The sequence below is a fragment of the Rhyacophila brunnea genome, unplaced genomic scaffold (assembly GCF_057557595.1).
Source record: "Rhyacophila brunnea isolate RB1 unplaced genomic scaffold, BYU_Rbru_1.0 scaffold_22, whole genome shotgun sequence".
Classification (NCBI taxonomy): domain Eukaryota; kingdom Metazoa; phylum Arthropoda; class Insecta; order Trichoptera; family Rhyacophilidae; genus Rhyacophila; species Rhyacophila brunnea.
In genome coordinates, this window is record NW_028232882.1 from 16553182 (window position 1) to 16564716 (window position 11535).

At 35.8% G+C, this 11535-nt stretch overlaps 1 long non-coding RNA gene across 1 annotated transcript in view; it reads right to left on the minus strand.

Moving 5' to 3' along the window:
• The window catches only part of LOC147070101 (uncharacterized), a 593776-nt gene that overhangs the window by 222831 nt on the left and 359410 nt on the right, over positions 1-11535 (minus strand). The gene's annotated exons all lie outside the window — the stretch shown is intronic.

Here is an 11535-nt window from a genome sequence, read left to right on the forward strand (position 1 = left end):
TTGCACGCTACGTGCTTATGTACAAATTCATTTGACATTTGGGATTGTTCAAGTCAACAACGATATGTCACTCTAAAAACTAACCAGAAAGCTACTTCTCACAGAGAATTTAAGTTTAAAATTTCAAAAGTCTCAAATTCGAACTTGTTGGATGCATAATGTCAATTATTCATCCCATGCGTCATTATTCATAACCTCAAAATATATGGTGTTTGACGTTTGTCATACTGAGGAAACATCCGCCATCTTGCAAAATCTGAGTGACACAATAAAAATAACCAACACATTTGTTCGCCGGGAGACTCACTAGCTGACTAATAATCACAAAGCGTGCAGTGTGGCCATTGCGATAGTATAGTGTGCGTCCGTTCGTTAGGATATGTCACCTAGCACGTAGCCACTAAGCAAGGCACCTGCCTATGTGGCCTTAGCCTTAACGTTGTCGTAAATTAGTACATTAGTAATACAAACCTCTACTCTGTTAATACAAACCTCTACTCTGTGGAGGCCCATATGATCCTATTAGGATCGGACATGGTCGGATAAATTAGTATAGTAGTGATACACCCCTGTTACAGGCGGGCTTCTCCCGGTGTAAAATAATCATTTAGTAGCTCAAGTCGAAACGTAACCCTGACCTCTAGAAACAGCTTCATAAAACATCTAATCTGATTCCTTGCTCAACCACGTAAGTATTTTTTTTAATTTAAAAAGTAAAAATGATGATGGATGAAAGAGATAATTTTAAGACTAAATATAAGGATTCAAAAATAATAAATTTTGCCGCGCTTGTCGGCAACGTCCAAATTTCGACGCGCCTGCGCCAGGGTGGTCCTCGTGATTCGTGAAATCAAAAAAACATCACGCGATAAAATTTGGCCAATCACGAGAGTCCTTTTTGTGGAATGGCGTGGGTATGCGAAGTTTGAAAAAGAAAAAGAAATTAGTAAGCGTCCCCTTTCCGATAGGATAGGACCTGCGACTATAATCGTAAAAACCCAGATATAAATTTGTGAAACTAAAAAGGATAAGAAAATATAAGACCACGTCACGAACACGAAAGACCGAGTTTTATTTATACTCCAACCGTTTGAATTTCTTTTTTTGTGAATCCGGGGTTCGATGGACTCCTGAACTAGCCGCTGGAACCCCGGGGATCTCAATGGCGCCCAAGCAACATGAGGCGTGAAGAATCGCATTAATTCTTCCGAACCCGCGAACGCTAAATAAAAGTTTGAGATCACATACTGTGTATTAAATGTTAACGAGATCCAGGAGCCGGAACAACCAAGAAATGGTTAACTAAAAAGTGGACTCCGACGTGACCCTTATCAAAGAAGAAGTGCTGTCTCTAACATCAAACCGGGAGAGCCCTCTGGTGTTCGAAGACAGTCCACATACGGAGCTGACCGCGCCTAGCGTCGTGCTGGAGACCGTAGCACCAGCGCGTCTCCAGTACGACGAATGGCTGCACAAATCCCACCTATGGAGACCAGACACATCATCGACGGTATCCAGCGAGGAGGGCTCGTAGAGGCCACGACCCACTCACGACGAAAAACGGCGAGCAAAATGCCGATTTTCCTAGGGTATCACTAACATGTCGTGTACCCTAGTCGACCACGGGATGTTCGGTGAGGAGAGAAAAAGGAAACGCGAGGCCAGGGAGCCTCACAAGAGGGCTGAAAAGGCGCGCAAGCTGAGATGAATCGAATCTGTGCGGGCGCAGGCTCGACCACGAGGAGATGAAGCAGGACCAGTCGCCAACCCTCGAGTCAAGGGTGAACGCCGAGTTGCTGTTGGAAGTGAAATGTGTAGATTATACGAATAAAACATCCGGAAATTCTTCTAATTACGGATATAAAGTTAATTAAGGACCAACTTTCTGAGCCTTGTAATCTTAAGTTCATTAGTACGAAAAATGTACATTCTAGTTTTAAAAATAACACTTCGCAAAGTGACGCCAATTCTTTCCGTTCAAATAAAGTAAATATGAATGAATTCGAAAACATTAACATTGAAAATCGCAAACAATTTTATAAACGGGAAAAAGGATATTCTACAGTAGAGCGAAACCTGTTTCAAAGTTACGCCGTGTTAATAATTTGAATTCAAAGAGAAACGAGGAAAATAGTATACGACCGTCACTATTATTTCTTTACAAATTACCAATCGTAAATTTAACACAGCGAAAACGGAACGGGAATAATACGGCATCACTCGACGAAGTGTATATAGTTGTTATGTTAAATTTTAATAATAAGTTAAAATTAGGGATAAGAGGATGAAAGTAGAGATTGTATGCTTGTGATAAAAAAAAAATGAGTCAAAAAGCCGTAAATTTCTCAACGGGGTTTCAATAATGAAAAAAAAATAATAATAATAAAACGTGAGAGGCACCGCAAATCGGCGCGGCGCGCCTTGGAATAGGATGTCGGGCGCGTAAAACGAAACAACAATTTTTTTTTTTTAAATAAAATGGGTTTCACTAAAAATAAAGTTAATTACACAGTTTTAAGTTTACTGATTCAGAAATAAATATAATGAGAGGGTGGAATATTTCAATTTTTAATACCAATGTGATTTATACAGTCAATACAATGTTGCAAAATAATTATGGGTATTAGGGTAAAATATTAAAAGTGATAGTAAGTACCATAAGTACAATGGGAAGATTTTATATAAAATTAGTAGCTATTTAATGTATGGGGTAGGAGTAATTAATAAAGTAAATTCGAATAAATTTAAAGTACAGGAAGTCTAATGAACGAATAAATTACTAAAGAAAGAAAAAGAATAAATACAGATGAAGACAATTTAGAAGCACAAAGGGAGCCACCTCTCGAAGTAAGCGCATCCAAAGGCAGCGTAGCCGAAAATTCATGATACCAAAGCTTGATGGTGTGGAGAGTGCGCACTCTCCTTTCTCGCGCAGGTTCATGGAGAGACTAGGGACGTGACGCCTGAAAGATATCGTGAAACAACAAGAGGTACCTCCGAAGTGTAACCATCTATAAAAAAAAAAGAAAGGGAAGAGGATACTTATTGTGAAAATCCATCCTAGTACCTGTGGGAAAGCCGTGCCGCCGTCGACGAGCCTGGCCGTTGTACCGCTATACGATGCCTTGCCCGCAGTAATAGGAACAGATGGAGACACAGTACCTATCCATCTATGAGGTGATACTCCAGAGACCAGCAGATCAGTGGAAAACTTTCCACAGAAAGATATCCGCTGCTCGGAACGAGCCTGGCTCAATAGTAACGCCACTACCACGCCCTGGTTGCAAAGGCAGACGACGCCAAACGAGGTACGCTCCTATTGCACCAGAAGAAGAAAAACATAACACGAAATAATAATTCCGAACGAGGGCCAAACGTCTACAAATGTAGCCTCTCGGAATACAAAAAAAACTGGACAGCCCAAGAGTCGAAGACTGCAGCTCCACGACCCCTCCGCTGACCAGTATAAAAGAACGAGAAGAATAACAAAAACATTACGAAAACAAAATAAACGCACGACATTACAGGAGAAAAATAAAATAATAATAAATTATGACAAATGATAATAAGAAAGGAAAATAAATCAAACTCTGACTTATTCAGGAGCATTGCTTTGAGCAGGAAAATAGTAATTAAAATAAATATAGAAACAATACGTAAAGTTAGTTGTTTTTTTTTTTTTTGTTAGAATAGTTAGATTGTAGTTGAATTTTTTTATATAAACTGTTATCATGCCATGTATTTAACGTATGAACAAGGAATTGGATGGGTGGCCGATGAGATCAGGGCGTACCTTTCGACTTTAATCCAGATGGGGCGAATGATACACCCCTGTTACAGGCGGGCTTCTCCCGGTGTAAAATAATCATTTAGTAGCTCAAGTCGAAACGTAACCCTGACCTCTAGAAACGGCTTCATAAAACATCTAATCTGATTCCTTGCCCAACCACGTAAGTATTTTTTTTAATTTAAAAAGTAAAAATGATGATGGATGAAAGAGATAATTTTAAGACTAAAAAGGATTCAAAAATAATAAATTTTGCCGCGCTTGTCGGCAACGTCCAAATTTCGACGCGCCTGCGCCAGGGTGGTCCTCGTGATTCGTGAAATCAAAAAAACATCACGCGATAAAATTTGGCCAATCACGAGAGTCCTTTTTGTGGAATGGCGTGGGTACGCGAAGTTTGAAAAAGAAAAAGAAATTAGTAAGCGTCCCCTTTCCGATAGGATAGGACCTGCGACTATAATCGTAAAAACCCAGATATAAATTTGTGAAATTAAAAAGGATAAGAAAATATAAGACCACGTCACGAACACGAAAGACCGAGTTTTATTTATACTCCAACCGTTTGAATTTCTTTTTTTTGTGAATCCGGGGTTCGATGGACTCCTGAGCTAGCCGCTGGAACCCCGGGGATCTCAGTAGCCACCACATAGCTTGTCACTTGGCGATCACGAATATTATTGTATCCCTCCACGAATTGTTCGACATAACATGTTATGGATACTATATTATTATTTTGAAAGCACATATAGTATTTAACGTATTGTAACGAGAGATAAAACATTCATTTCGGCAAGTGACTTAAAAATTTTATGGTACCATGTGAGTCTCCTAAAACGATTAATTTTTTATAGGTTGTATGAAATGAGAAATGTACACTCGTAATATAAAGTAAGTTTATTTATAACGGCATTGTTACAATATTTACCTTGCAATAAAAAAATATTTTCACAAGTTTTCCAACATGTATTATAATTAATTTCAAGAATTCATCTATCCAAGGCGCCCAACGTGGGGCCATTGAGATACCCGGCGTTCCAGCGGCTAGCTCAGGTGTACATCGAACCCCGGATTCACAAAAAGAAAAATTAAACGGTTGGAGTATAAATAAAACTCGGTCTTTCGTGTTCGTGACGTGGTCTTATATTTTCTTATGATTTTTAGTTTCACAAATTTATATCTGGGTTTTTACGATTATAGGTCCTATCCTATTGGAAAAAGGACGCTTACTAACATCTTTTTTCTTTCTTTTTAAATTCCTCGTACCTACGCCGTCCAGCAAAAAGGACTCTCGCGATTGGCCAAATCTGATCGCATGATCTTTGATTCGGCGAATCACGAGCCTGACCCTGGCGCCGGCGCGCGAGGATTTCACGCACAATGCGCGGCAAAATTTATTATATTTGAATACTTATATTTAGTCTTAAAATTATCGCTTTCATCCATCATCATTTATACTTTTTAAATTAAATTAAATTTATCTTAATTACACCTCCGCCCAATATGCGATTTTCACACAGCGGACGAAGGCCTTTACCTATGAATAAAAAATACTTACGTGGTTGAGCAAGGAATCAGATTAGATGTTTTATGAAGCCGTTTCTAGAGGTCAGGGTTACGTTTCGACTTATAGCTACTAAATGATTATTTTACACCGGGAGAAGCCCGCCTGTAACAGGGGTGTATCAACAACCATCTTCTTCTTCTATTCTATATTCTTTTATTCGTATGGTCCCTATACCATTCATCCGATTGCGATGAAACCTTCGTCAGTTGTTGTGGTAATACCCGCAAAGGTTTCTGAATTAGTGCAACCATCTTCTTCTATTCTATATTCTTTTATTCGTATGCGTTTCTATTCCATTCATCCAATTGCAATAAAATTTTCGTCAGTAATTGTGCCAACACCCGCGAAGGTTTCTGAATTAGTACAACCATTTTCATCCTCTTCTTTTATTCTATCTTCTTCTATTCGTATGCGTTCCTATACCATTCATCCGATTGCAATAAAATTTTGACCAGTTGTTTAGCGCACGCCCGCGAAGGTTTCTGAATTAGTACAACCATCTTCTTCTTCTTCTATTCGTATGCGTTCTTATACCATTCATCCGATTGCGATGAAATTTTGACCAGTTGTGCGCACGCCCGCGAAGGTTTCTGAATTAGTACAACTATCTTCTTCTTTTTCTATTCGTACGCGTTCCTATACCATTCATCCGATTGCAATGAAATTTTGATCAACTGCTGTTCTCACGCCCGCAAAGGTTTCTGAATTAGAAAATCATCTTCTTCTTCTATTCGTATGCGTTCCTATACCATTCATCCGATTGCAATGAAACTTTTGTCAGTTGTTGTGCGCATACCTGCGAAGGTTTCTAAATTAGTATTATATACAATACAAAGTTTGTTGTTTGTTTGTTCCATCCAATTTTGATTTTTTTTACTACATATTAATAACATTATTAACGTTTTCATATTTTGGATTTGATTTTAATTTAGTGTTCTTTTGTTTGACCTTTACTCCTATTAGAATTATTTTCATATTGCCATATTGTATTAGACAGATATTTAATATTAAAAAAATAATTACTTCTTATTATTTTTTAAATATCTAAGATAAATATAACCACGAAGCGAGCCTGTGCGAAGCCGGGTACTTCAGCTAGTTATATATATATATATATAAAACATATTGTACCTACTTCTTCAATAATTTACAGAATATAATAATATTAATTAATTATGCCTTATTGAATTAAATGGGAAATATACATCCTATAATTTTATTAATTAAGAACATATTTTATATTAATTATTTCATGATTGCTAAGTTGTACGGTATCAAATAAAAAAAATGTGTACAACTATTTTAATTAAAACATTTCAAAGTGTGATATTAGCTGACTCACATATGTACCTACTTAATAAAAAACAAAATTCAAAATAATTATTGATAATTTATCAGTTTTATCACCAGTATCTGTTTATAATATGGACACAGGCTGGGTATTGTTTACAGGTAAAGGATAATGGGAATCACTGCACACATAACGACATAACATAACAAGTATTTTATTATGGCCGGCCTATTTACTGCAGAGTTCTAGAATAGTTGATAATGCACTTTTAACATTATTTTATTAATTGTAAAAAAGTCGCCTGCGGCGCTGTTTTATTTCGGGGCTTTTAAATATGTAGTTGAAAGATCCTGATCTTGGGGCCCACTTCAGGATAAGGGGCCCATGATAAAATCCATTTGTCAATGAACATGATAAATTTGGATTGACTTCTATTGAAATTGTATGTGCTAATAAACAAGCACATTCATCGCATGAAAAACAAATTAATTTAAAAATGAATATATAAGTACTTAGTAAAACCTTGTTTATTTTTTTTCATTTTGTGTTAGTACATTGTTGACTATTTAAAAAGGTGTCTATTATTTAATGAAATAAAGGGGGGGGAGGCGCCAAGATTAGTTTATTTTTAAAAGGGAGGCGTAGTAACATAAAGTTTGGAAACCAAGCTCTAGGGTCATATGCACATCGCCAAAATAAAACGCAGAATGATTGTATTAGGAGTAGGTAAATAATAATTGAATTATTAAAACAAAAGTATTGAAAAACCATCTTTTTTTAATTTATAATATTTTACCCATCTCTATCGAAAATGTCATCAGTGTGTACTTAGATCCCACCAGCGTCCCTGAGCTAGTACTTAGACCTTAAAATAAGATTCTTTGCGTGGTACTTACACCCTGACCGGAAATGGCAATTTCAAAACTATGTACTGTGGAAATTCAAAATAAATTTAAGTTTTAAAATTATAGAAGCTGCCGAGATTGCTTCATACTGTGTAACTGCATTTTTCAAAATGTCTGCTTCATACAATTTTATTTGAAAAATCAGTATTTTGTAGCCACAAGCAAAAGTAAAATTTTCAGTTTCAACAAAGAAGACAAACCCGTGGTTAAGTTTACCAGGAGAAAGATTTTATTAAAAAATATGGTCTCGAAAAAGCAAACAGTTTTTATATTTCCAGTTATTGAAGACATAATTTGTACTCTTCCGCAACCTTTAATTTTAAGGAGAGGTGAAATTATGTTTAATTTTAATCTTCAACAATTCAATATTCAATAAAAATTCCATTTACTTATTCATTTATCGAAAATAATATTTTTATATGTATGTACTTTGCTTTCTTAATTAATTTTCTACGTAGTATATGATGAGAATAATAAACATTATATTTTAAATAATCTTTTAATACTAGATCCGTTTACTATGCCTAAACATTTGTGATGGGGTTACATCGGCATACATTTAATATGCCGAAGTAACCCCTTGGTTGTGAAATATGATCATAAATGATATTTTTTTCCATGTATTTATACTTTTGGTATGATACTTTTCTCTACCAATAACCATATTTTGACGATCTAAACCCGTGTGATTCTCAAGCGTGTTATAATTAAAATAATTCTTCCTGACGAACTAACCCCTGGTGAAGGGGTAAGATCGTAATAAGGGTCATTTTTACGTTTTTTGTCAAAATAATGCCATTTAAGCCATACGATACTTTTGTAACAAACACTACTTTTATTAAATAGTATGTTTTATTCAACAAATCATATATTAAAAACATATATTACAAAACATATATTAAAAATTTCAATTACTAATTCCGTAAAATTAATTTAAAGTCACACACTTCAATTTGTATGCCGATCTTGCCCCGACTGACCTTACCTCAAAATCTATCTAGTTATCCGGGTGAGAGTTTCAAATGCATTAAATCTTGTCAGGAAATCATTTTAAATATTTGGGTTACTTACAAAAACCACTCCGTATGCGAACTGAGTTTCAAAAAGCATTTAAGTGATATCAGCCAATCAGGAGTCGCGATTCATACAAAAATGCAATATGGCCGCAGTACTGAATCTACACTCGGTGAGGTAAATCGCTCTAGTTTGCTGTTGATATTTTGTCGTTTTCAATAGTATATAATGGATGATTATTTGGTAAGTGTTACGAATTCTCTTCCTGGAACCTCAAGGAAGCGTTCAAGGAACCCAGATGCATGGAAACGCAGCATGCAATGCAAAGAAAGGTAAACACATTTTGACACTTCAATCCGTGTTTTCGCGGCATTTTTGGTAAATAATCCATAGGCGTCCCTGACTTTTTTCATTAAGTTTAGATACTTACTTTAATTTTTCGTGTTATTTTCTTATCTACAAAAAGAAACCATTTTACTCCCGCCTGATTTAGCCTAGCATTTATGTGAAAACTATCAAACGTATTTGCCAAAAAATCATCGATTTAGTTCTTTTTAAATACACAATTCTATACAATATGTTTTAAAAATTTGAAACTTATGAAACATAATTTAATTTAATTTCAAATATAATTGGTGTTTAATTTCATAAAATGCATAAAAGTAATCAAAATGAATTTATATTCTTTAAAATCACATGATGCGCCACTGGAATTTTGTTACTGTGTTATTTGAGCAAAGTGAGTAACAAAAACCACTCTGTTCTTAAAGGTGAGATGCAAAAGCCACTCTATTCGACAATGAGTTTCAAAAACATTGCACAGTATTTAAACGAATATATTTTATGTTACAAGTTATCTGCATACAAATTAAAAAGTTATATCACATTTAGTAACACATTTGAAGACAGTTACAAAAAAAGAATACATTTAATGCTTCATGTTTATGCACAACCGTTTTTCGTGATTTACTCGAAACTTGAAAAACCTTCCAGAGTGGTTTTTGAAACTCGATGATTCAATTAAGCTAAGAACCTTTGAATGAAGCATTTCCAGCATTAATTATCGAAAAATCCAATATTACAATGATAATGTAAGTTCTCATATTTACAAACATTTTACATAATATTATGCAGTAACTTCTAGACATAATAGCACCTGTACACGTGCATGGAATTACTGTCGGCAATCGTGCTTATTTTAAACTACCATGACAATAACTGTTTACACGTAAAAGTGCTGACTGTCTCTCCAATCTCATTCTTCAAGAGTAAGCGAGACTCGAGGTTGTCATTTTATACTACTATAGGTCGTATTAAAAATCGGTTAAGCTCAAAACGAGTAGTTGGTTTTTTTTTATTGGCATGTTCGCCTCTATAGGCGCAGATCGAAAATAATCTTACTTGCGCGCTGAAATTTGAAACCTTCCAAACCCGTTTGATTCATGCGTAATCTTGCCAACTGCAGGATAATACATGTTTCCTTACTGTGCACAGTGAATCTATGCACGTGTAAACGGGGTATAAGACCGTTCGCACTTACGACGAAAAAAAAATCAGGCCAGGCCACCTTACACACATATGAGAGTCCCATCCAAACATAAAAGTTTATTAATATAAAGGTTTATTTTTATTACAAGTATTTTTTTAGTTTTTTGGAACCTAAGCATAAAAAGGTTTACAACCTCTGGCCTAGTCCATACCTATATACATATTCTGTCTACCGGTGACATCCTTAAGCTAAATGATGTGACTTACCATATTTTAGCCGCGAGTTGTATTAACAATTATTAGAAACTAGATTTTATTATTTGTTCGAGTCGAAATCTTAAAAGTTTAAACACCCACCACACACATTTAAATTCAGTTAACGCTGCAGACAAAAACATTTTCATTTTTATGAAATCGAATTCTCAAACGTGAATGTATTTTAAATTCTTCCTTAATCTCTTGGAATCTCAAATGGAAAAAATCTTTTTAAAAACAGCTAGAGCCACTTGGCGGCATCTCCTGAAGTTTTAAAAATTATATATCATGGAGCTGTGGAGCCAACCTTAACTTACGCGGCATCGGTCTGGAATAAAGCAACTCATAGAACACAGGAACAGTAGACGAAGACATTAAAACAAAATACCACATCACAGTTGGAGATCTACACAGATGGCAGTCTAATCAAAGATAAAGTAGGTGCAGCTTTTGTAGTCTACGAAAATGGAACATTAATAACCCCCTTATCCACTCATTCTTCTTTTTGTCCGTTTGCGTTATGCCCAGCATGCACCTTTCCATTCCACGTTGTGCTACTCTAAGTTTCTGGATCTCTCTTTTACTTAGGGTCCATGTTTCACACGCATGTGATTACGTGAAGTATACACTGCTTGAACACTTTGCACTTTAGGCAGTGGGAGGTCATTTTTGAAGAAATTATTCAGGCGGCCAAAAGCACTCCAGCCTAGCTTTACTCTGCGAACAATTTCATCAAATATACATCCATCTATAGACACTTGTTGTGGCAGATTAATGTAGTTTTTCACCTGTTCGAGCTGAATGCCATTGATGAGGATCTCTTTTTGGCCCGCAAAGCAGTTGAACATGACTTTCTTCTTTGACACATTTATTTTCAAGCCTACTTTGTTGCTTACTCCAGCGAGTTCCTGCATTCTGCTTTGGAGGTATTCGGAGTCTTGCAAACTACTACTTATTGTCATCGGGAAAGCGCAGATGACACGTATTCTCCATTTATGGGGGCCCGCGTCATTCCAGTCAAGTTCTCTAAATAAGTCTTCAAGTGTAGCTGTAAATAGTTTAGGTGAGATTGTATCACCTTGTCGGACTCCTTTGCTGATAGGAAATGCGCGATGGTTTATGGAGATGTTGTTGCGCTACTGTATATATTATTGAAAATATTTATATAGCGCCCGAGGATTCCTTGATTTCTGAGTGCATCGAGTATTGAAAATTTCTTTATGGAATCGAA